Source organism: Hippopotamus amphibius, chromosome 3 (genome assembly GCF_030028045.1).
Source record: "Hippopotamus amphibius kiboko isolate mHipAmp2 chromosome 3, mHipAmp2.hap2, whole genome shotgun sequence".
Classification (NCBI taxonomy): domain Eukaryota; kingdom Metazoa; phylum Chordata; class Mammalia; order Artiodactyla; family Hippopotamidae; genus Hippopotamus; species Hippopotamus amphibius.
The window spans coordinates 143,499,722-143,509,911 of NC_080188.1; the positions used below are offsets into that span (position 1 = coordinate 143,499,722).

At 40.3% G+C, this 10,190-nt stretch overlaps 1 pseudogene; it reads left to right on the plus strand.

Moving 5' to 3' along the window:
- The first annotated feature begins 7,392 nt into the window (after positions 1 to 7,392).
- Positions 7,393 to 9,346, plus strand: LOC130849447 (polyadenylate-binding protein 4-like; annotated as a pseudogene).
- Positions 9,347 to 10,190: the final 844 nt, after the last annotated feature.

A 10,190-nucleotide genomic window follows, 5' to 3' on the forward strand; every position in this document is an offset into this window, starting at 1 on the left:
CGCAACTCCTTCCTACCCTCTCTATCCCAGCCCTGTAAGTCATCACCCATCATCCAGTTGATCTCCCTCTGTTATGCAGCACCTTCCCACTAGCCATCTATTTTACGTTTGGTGGTGTATATATGTCAATGCTACTCTCTCACTGCATCTGAGTTTTCCCTTTGCCCCCTACCCCCTGTCCTCAAGTCCGTGCTCTACATCTGCATCTTTATTCTTACCCTGTCACTAGGTTCATCAGTACATTTTTTTAGATTCCATATATATGAGTTAGCATACGGTATTTGTTTTTCTCTTTCTGGCTTACTTAACTCTGTATGACAGACTCTATATCCATCCACCTCCTTACAAGTAACTCAATTTCATTCCTTTTTATGGCTGAGTAATATTCCATTGTATATATGTGCCACACCTTCTTTATCCATTCATCTGTTGATGGGCATTTAGGTTGCCTCCATGTCCTGGCTATTGTAAATAGTGCTTCAGTGAGCATTGTGGTACATGTTTCTTTTTGGATGATGGTTTTCTCAGGGTATATGCCCAGTAGTGGGATTGCTGGGTCATATGGTAGTTCTATTTTTAGTTTTTTAAGGAACCTCCATACTGTTTTCCATAGAAAACCACTCAATTTTAACTGTTCTTTGGTTTTCATTTCCTTATGAAGTCTCCTGTGCCATGTAAAATTTGTATTAAATAAATTTGTTTGCTTTCCTCCTGTTAATCTTTCAATTTAATGTTCAGATCCAGCTAGGGACCCTAAGAGGGTTGAAGGAAATGAATTTTTCCTCCCCTATGCTAGCTTTGTGATTCCAGCAGAGAGAATCTGTACCTCAGTTTCCCATTTGTGAAATGGGGATAACTTTACCATTTAGAGTTGCTGTGAGGATTATAGGAATCAATGAATATAAAGCATTTGAAACAATCCAGGAACATAGTAATAAACATTAATTATTAATAATATAAAATCACCTGGGAGCTTGTTAAAAGTGCTGATTCTAGGGCCATTTATCAGGGATCCAGATTCATTAAGTCAGGTAGGGACCAGGAAACTGTGGTTTTTAACAAATACTCCCAGGTTTCTGATGAAGTTAGTTTGAAGACTATACTGTGAAACACTTGGTATAAGTGAATGCCATGCTTTCATGTGCAAGAAATTTGTTCTAGTTAGATGAGAATGAAATTATAAGATTGGGGGAGGCAATTAATCAAAGAATATTATAGACCAATTCTAACATCCTGTGATTAAGAAATGGAAGCTATTTCAGAGATACAGTACACTTACCTCCTCTTACCCCAGCCATTCCCATTTATAGATAGGGAAACTGAGGTCTGGAACAGAGTCACACAGCTGTTAGCACCAGGCTTGAATTACAATCATTGTCTCTCAACTCCAACCCTCATGCTATTTTCACTCCATAGGACTGACTCAGAATAAATTCACTGTCACAGGAGTCCTACTTTCTTCATTTGGATCCAGAAAATAGTTAAGCAGATTCTAAATTGGGTTAGAATATTAAATCCGAATATCCTAAGTGGAAATAAATGAAGACCAACCAAATGACAACAGGCAAGTGTTACGCATTCAGAGCTCACTGCAGCAAGGGAGTCAGCCACCATCATTTGTGTTTTGGCAGAGATTCAAAGGTAGACAGAGGAGTGATAAAACTTTACAGTGGAAAAGGTATGCCCTGATTGGAGGCTGTTAGCATGGGGAAGCTGTAGGAGGGCTAGGAGGACTAACTAGAAGGGTGGCATCCTATGTCATTGCTTAGAGATGTCTCTGGCTCATCTTAAGTTGGAGATGGAGATAAAAATTAAAGAAGCTGTCAATCATTAATTAACTCCCAGCCATTTTGGGCCAATTGTTACAGGGGCTATTGTTTGGCTTCTTAGAGAAGTCTGTTTCTCAGAGATAGTGGTCTGAATTCCTACAAGTCTGACTTGTAGATAATGGGTTGGCTTCCTGGGCCGGTTGCTGCAGATTGTGGTCAGATTTCTGTTTTTATATGTGGTCTGGCCATTGTCCATTTGTATATTGTCTTTCACCTGTTTCAATCCATGTACTTTCTCCGTTCCCTCAGAACCCATGTTTCTGTCAAGAAATACAACTTCTAATTTACATATTTTGGGACATTAGGGAAGTATGTTGCTTTTACTATTCACAGAGCAATATATATTGTAAATGGGCATGCACAAATTAAATGACAAAAATCTAGCCATTCTGAGAAGGTTCAGCCTCTGAGAACGGCTGCTTGCTATTCCCATGAGAACAGCTTTTCTTTGAAGTGTTATTACTTTACTACTAATTATGTATTTAAAAAAACCTACATGTGATAAAGAACTACTGCAATAGGCACTATGACGGTATAAATATGTATGCCCTTCAGTGGGCATATGTATGTGAAACACCTAGATAAAAATGATGATGAGTGGATTGCCCTAAGTTTTAAGTAAATTGGAAATTATGAAAAACTGTTTCAATGAAAAGAAGCCTATCTGAAAGAAACATCCTCTGCAACTAAGAGATGGCTAATTAGGAAAAACTCATCTCCTCTAAATTTTATCAGTCAAAAGATGATGTATTCCTTAAGCCTTAGGAAAGTGCAAAACAAAACCACACTAAAATATCACTTTACACCCCTAAGATGGCTAACATAAAAAAGAGATAATAAATGTTGGAGACAATGTGGAGAGATTGGAACCTTCATAAACTATTGGTGGGAATGTAAAATTGTACAGCTAGTTTGGAAAAGAGTCTGGTAGTTCCTCAAAAGGTTAAACATAGAGTTACTATGTGACCCATAAATTCCACTCCTAGATATATACTCAAGAGAAATGAAAGTGTAATTCATATAACCCGCATATGAATGTGCATAGAAACATTATTTGTAATAGCCAAAAAGTGGAAACAACCCAATGCCCATCAACAGATGAATAGACAAAATGTGATACATTCGTATGGTATGGTATATAACTCAGGCATAAAAAAGGATGAAGTACTAATGCTGCAACACAGATGAACCTTGAAAACATTATCCTAAGTGAAAGAAGTTTTTTACTAAAGACCACATATTGTTGATTCCATTGATATAAAATGTCCAGAACAGGCAAATCTATAGAGAGAGAAAGTATGATTTCTGTCTAGTAAATTTAACCAAGCAGGTGAAAGACCTGTATACTGAAAACTGTAAGACACTGAGGAAAGAAATTAAAGGAGACACAAATAAATGTTCATGGATTGGAAGAATTAATATTAAAAACTCCATACTACACAAAGCAATCTACAGATTCAATATCATTCTTTTCAAAATATGAATGGTATTTTTCACTCAACTAGAACAAATAATCTTAAAATTTGTATAGAACTACAAAAAAAAACCCAACAAAAACAAAACAAACAAAAACTCCAAAACAGATAAACAAAACCCTGAATAGCCAAATTAGTCTAATGAAAGAACAGAGCTGGAGGCATCATCCTTCCAAATTTCAAAATATACTACCAAGTTATAGCAATTAAAATTATATGGTACTGGCACAAAAACAGACACAGATCAATGGAACAGAATAGAGAGCCCCCAAATGAACCCACACTTATATAGTCAATTAATCTACAACAAAGGAGGCAAAAATATACCATAGGAAAAAGACAGTTTCTTCATTATTTTCAATAGCCAAGATATAGAAGCAACTGAAGTATCCACTGTTGGATGAATGCTAAAAGAGAAGTGGTGCATATATCTATCTATATCTATCTATATCTATATCTATATCTATATCTATATCTATATCTATCTATATCTATCTATATCTATATCATCTATCTATATCTATATCTATCTATATATGTGTGTGTATATATGTATACCTCACAATGGAATGTTACTCAGCCATTAAAAAAAGAGGGATCGTGCTATTTGCAATAACATGGATGGATCTACAGGGTATTATGCTAAATAAGTCAGACAGAAAGACATATACTGCATGATTTCACTGGAAATCATATGTGGAATCTAAAAAACAGAACAAATGAAAAAACAAAATAGAAATAGATTCATAGATACAGAGAACAAGCTGGTTGAGGCCAGAGAAGAGGAGTTTGGAGGATGAGAAAAATAGGTGAAGGAGATTAAGAGCCACAAACTTCTAGTTATTAAATAATTAAGTCATGGGGATATAATATACAGAAGAGGGAATATGGTCAATAATATTGTATTAACTTTAAATGGTGACAGGTGGTAACTAGACTTATCCTGGTGATCACCTCATACTGTATATAAATGCCGAATCACTATGTTGAACACCTGAAACTAATATAACATTGTATTTTAATTACTGTATACTTCATTTAAAAAAATGCTGCAGTGGAGATCTGCCCCGCTGGCAGAGTAGAAAGACCTGAGCTCCGCTCCCCTCATGGGCACACCAAAATTACAACTATTTACAGAGCATCCATCAATGAAAAAACCAGACACCGAGGAAAGAAATTAAAGGATCTACCAGGAAAGATCATCAACAATTAAAGATATAAAGAAGGAACTACAACAAGACAGATAGAATGGACAGAATCATGGTATAGTCAAGTCCTATATCCTGGGGTAGGCGACCCACAAATGGGAGAATAATTATAATTGCAGAAGTTCTCCCCAAGGAATGAGGGGTCTGAGCCCCACATCAGCCCTCAGAATGTTTGACTTTGAAGATCAGCAGGGCTTACTGTGGGAGTACCACAGGGCTGAGGGAAATAGAGACTCCACTCTTAAAGGGCACACACAAAATTTCACATGCTCCAGGACTCAGGGCAGAAGCAGTAATTTGACAAGAGCCTGGATCAGACCTACCTGCTGATCTTGGAGAGGCAAAACCCAACTGGAGAATACCCTGGGGATGTAGATACTGGTGCAGCCATTTTGGGGACCTCATTCTATCACTTGGACACTAGTGCTGGCAAGTGCCATTTTGGAATCCTTATTCTAGCTTGTTAGCCTCAGGACCCAGCCCCAGCCTGATACAACAGCATGTAGGTACAAAAATTAGGATGCCTCAAGCCAGGCAACTAACTGGGTGTGGACGCATCATACTCAATGGTGAAAAGCTGAAAGCATTTCTTCTAAGATCAGGAACAAGATAAATATGCCCACTCTCACCACTTTCATTTAACATAGTATTAGAAGTCCTAGCCACAGCAATCAGACAGGGAAAGAAAGAAAAGGAATCCAAATTGGGAAGGACAAAGTAAAACTGTCATTGTTTGCAGATGTCATAATACTATACATAGAAAATCCTAAAGACACTAACAAAAATAGAGCTCATCAATGAATTTGGAAAAGTTGTAGGAATCAAAATTAATATACAGAAATCTGCTGCATTTCTATACACTAATAACAGACTATCAGAGAAATTAAGGAAACCATCCCATTTACCATCACATCAAAAAGAGCAAAATACCTGGGAATAAACCTACCTAAGGAGGTAAAATATCTGTACTCGAAACTATAAGACACTGATGAAAGAAAGTGATGATGACACAAACAGATGGAAAGATATACCGTATTCATGGATGAAAGAATACTATTGTTCAAATAACCATACTACCCAAGTCAATCACAGTTTCAATGCAATCCCTATCAAAATACCAAGGACATTTCTCATAGAACTAGAACAAATAATTTAAAATTTTAATCTTTAAACACAAAAGACTCCAGATAGCCAAAACAATCTTGAAAAAGAAGAACAGATTTGGAGGAATCATGCTTCCTGACTTCAGACTATACTATAAAGCTACAGTCACCAAAACAGTATTGTATGGGCACAAACAGACTCATGGATAAATGGAAGGAATAGAAAGCCCAGAAATAAACAAATGGATTTATGGTCAATTAATTTGTGACAAAGGAGGTAAGACTATACAATGGAGAAAAGTTAGTCTCTTCAATAAGTGGTGCTGGCTCGCTCTGCCCTGGGTTGCCACAGCCCCCACCAGTTTTGGGCCTAGCAGCCTGAAGAAAAAAAAAGATAAAAAACAAACAAACAAAAATGCTTTAAAATCAAAGAAAGAAATAAAGAGAGGAAGGAAGGAAGGAAGGAAGGAAGGAAGGAAGGAAGGAAGGAAGGAAGGAAGGAAGGAAGGAAGGAAATCCTCCTCAGAAAAGTCATTTTTGCATGCTCCAGCCTGCCCGCTGCCACTGCTGCACCTGGATGTCCATCAGTCCCTGTTCATTGGTCTGGTGGTAAGCTGCCCATGTGCCCATGTTCATGTGCCTGTGTCCACATGCCTCTGCCCTTGCCCCCCCCCCCACCTCCCCGCCATAGTGGCATCCAAGCACCATGTGTCTGTGCTGGCCTGGGCTGGCCAGAAGTGGGAATCTGCTGTGTGCTGGCAGCCAGGACTTGCCAAGTGGCAAATGACAAATATTTGGTTTCCCTCTTCCCCGGGCTGCTGTAATCTTTTTTTTTCCCTATACATCGTTATTGCAGTATAATTGCTTTATAATGTTGTGTTAGTTTTTGTTGTACAACAAAGTGAGTCAGCTATATTTATACATGTATCCCCATATACCCTCCCTCTTGAGCCTCCTTCCCAACTCTCCATCCCACTCCTCTAGTTCGTCACAAAGCACCAAGTTGATCTCCTTGTGCTGTGCAGCAGCTTCTGACTAGCTATCTATTTTACATTTGGTAGTGTGTATATGTCAATGCTACTTTCTCACTATGTCCCAGCTTCCCCTTCCCCTCCTGTGTCCTCAAGTCCATTCTCTATGTCTGCATCTTTATTCCTGCCAGTGGATAAAGATGCGGCACATGTATACAATGGAATATTAGCCATAAAAAGGAACGAAATTGAGTTATTTGTAGTGAGGTGGATGGACCTAGAGTCTGTCATACAGAGTGAAGTAAGTCAGAAAGAAAAAAACAAATACTGTATGCTAACGCATATATATGGAATCTAGAAAAATGGTACTGATGAACCTAGTGACAGGGCTGCTGTAATCTTAAACCACTGGGAGCCTGAGGCTTACATTTATAGAGAAATGTGCATCCCAGAGGCTTCCATAAGCACCACTGGGTTGCCACAGGAAGAATTTTTGTAATTTGGGGGGGTCCCCATTTTAATTTTTTTTCTTTTTTTTAAAGTTGGGAGCTTCAGACCAGTACAGCTGGGAATTACAAACTCTCAAGGAAGGCCTTGCTTTTGAGAGCTTTTTGTCTGCAATTTGACTGTCTTGTCAGAGCCATCCCCCACCTCCTTTGGCCCTGGGAGTTGGTTTCAGTTTCTCTGAGCTGCACTCACCTGTGAGCTGTGGTGCGGGCCACGGCTCTGAGTGGAGCCCCCTCTGTCATGTGTGGTCCCTCTAAGAAGCCCTCCTGGTGGGGCTCGGGGTCATGGGGGCTGGGGAGATGAATTCTGCCACCAGCAGCTACCCCATGGCCTCCCTGTATATGGGTGACCTGCACTGGGACATCACAGAGGCCTTGCTGTACAAAAAGTTCTGTCCTGCAGGGCCTGTGCTGTCCATCTGGGTCTGCTGCTATATGATCACCCGTTGCTCCCTGGGTTATGCCTATGTCAACTTCCAGCAGTGGGCTGATGCTAAGCTGGGCTTTGGATACCATGAACTTTGATGTGATTAAGCAAAAACCAATCCATATCATGTGGTCTCAGAGGGATCGCTCTTTGAGAGGACCTGGCATGGGAAACATCATCAAGAACCTGACAAACCTATAGATAATATGGCATTTTATGATACTTTTTCTGCTTTTGGAAACATTCTGTCCTGCAAGGTGTTGTGTGATGAGAACGGCTCTAAGGGTTATGCCTTTGTCCACTTCAAGAGCCAGGAGGCTGCTGACAAGGCCATCGAGAAGATGAACGGTGTGCTCCTCAGTGACCGCAAAGTGTTTGTGGGCAGTTTCAAGTGTTGAAAAGATCAGGAGCCAAAGCCAAGGAATTCGTCAACGTTTATATCAAAAACTTTGGGGAAGAGGTGGATGATGAGAGTCTGAAAGAGCTATTCAGCCAGTTTGGTAAGATCCTAAGTGTCAAGATGATGAGAGATCCAGTGGGAAATCCAAAGGGTTTGGCTTCGTGAGTTACGAAAAACATGAGGATGCCAATAATGCTGTGGAAGAGATGAATGGAAAAGAAATCAGTGGGAAAGTACTTTTCATTGGCTGTGCACAGAAGAAAGTGGAATGGCCAGCTGATTTAAAGTGGAAATTTGAACAGCTTAAACAGGAGCAAATAAGTCACTGTCAGGGGGTGAATCGCTACATTAAGAACTTGGATGACACCATTGATGATGGAAGTTAAGGAAAGAGTTTTCTCCTTTTGGTCCATCACCAGTGCTAAGGTGATGCTGGAGGATGGAAGAAACAAAGGGTTTGGCTTTGTCTGCTCCTCATCCTCTGAAGAGGCAAGCAAAGCAGTCACAGAGATGAACAGATACATCATGGGCTCCAAGTCACTGTATGTCCCCTTGGCCCTGAGAAAGGAAGAGAGAAATGTTCACCTGACCAACCAGTATATGCAGTGGGTGGCTGGGATGAGAGCACTCCCTGCCAATGCCAACTGAAATCAGTTCCAGCCTGTAGCTGGGGGCTACTTTGTGCCAGCATTTCCACAGGCTCAGGGAAGTCCTCCATATTACACACCTAACTAGCTAACACAGGTGAGGCCTAATCCAAGCTGGCAGCAAGGTGGGAGACCTCAAGGCTTCCAAGGAATGCCAAGTGCTATATGCCAGTCTGGGCCTCATCCAGCTCTTTGCCATTTGGCTCCAACTGGTAATGTTCCAGCCTCTTGCAGCATCCCTACTACCACTCAGAGAGTCAGGTCAGAGTGCTTGACTATGGACTTTAGTGGGGCTGGTGCCCCCCAGAAAGAGCTGACTGACAGCTACCAGTCTGGAGGTGTTCCCACAGCTGTGCAAAACTTAGGGCCTCGTGCTGCTGTTGCTGCTTCTGCTCCTTGGGCTAATGCACCTTACAAATACACCTCTGGTGTCCACAGCCCTCACCTGCCATCCAGCCCCTGCAGGCACCCCAGCCTGGGGTCCATGTGCAGGGGCAGGAGTTACTGACCACCTCCATGCTGTCCACAGCACCCCCCACCCAGGAACAGAAGCAGATGCTGGGTGAACGTTTGTTCCTGCTCATCCAGACCATGCACTCAGACCTGGAGGAAGATTGTGGGGATGCTGCTGGAGACTAGCTCCAAGCTGCTGCACATGCTGGAGTCTCCCTCGTGTCTCTCCGCTCCAAGGTGGATGAAGGTGTGGTAGTCCTACGGGCTCATCATGCCAAGAAAGAAGCTGCCCAGAAGGTGGGTGCTTTTGCTGCTGCTGCCTCTTAGACAAGGATAAACCGATTCAAAAGCCAACTAAACCCTCATGGAATTCAGCTCAAGGTTTGAAGACTTCCTAGCTTGTCCAAAGGACCTCAACACCAAAAACAACAAATTGAAAATAGTAGAGGTCATTTTATATCAAAAGGTCAATTATGAAATTTTCAATTAAAAGAATACATCTTCTGGATTCTGATAAGGCCCAGACAGTGCTAACTTTTTTGTTTCCTATTGTGAGTTTTGATTTTTTTCCCTTCAGAAATTGATTTTATTTGATCTACCCAAGTCTTAAGTGTCTCAATAAAGAAAAAAAATCTCCATTAGAAAAGAGTGGTGCTGGGAAAACTGTACAGCACATCTAAAAAATGAAATTAGAACATTCTATAACATCATATGCAAAAAGTCAAAATGTATTAAAAACCTAAATGTAAGACCAGAAACCATAAAACTCCTAGAAGAAAACATAGGCAGAACATTCTTTAACATAAATTGTGGCAACATCTCCTAAGGCAAAGGAAACAAAAGCAAAAAATAAACAGATGAGACCTAATTAGACTTAAAAGCTTTTTACAGCAAAGGAAACCATTGACAAAATGAAAAGGCAACCTACTAATTGAAAGAAAATATTTGCAAATGATATAATTAATACGGGGCTAATTTCTAAAATATATAAACAACTCCTATAACTCAATATCAATAAAATAAACTGATTAAAAACTGGGCAGAAGACTTGAATAGATATTTTTCCGAAGAAGACATACAGGTGACCAAGTGGCATATAAAAAGATGCTCAACATCATTAATCATCAGAGAAATGAACATCAAACCCACAATGAGATATCACCTTACACCT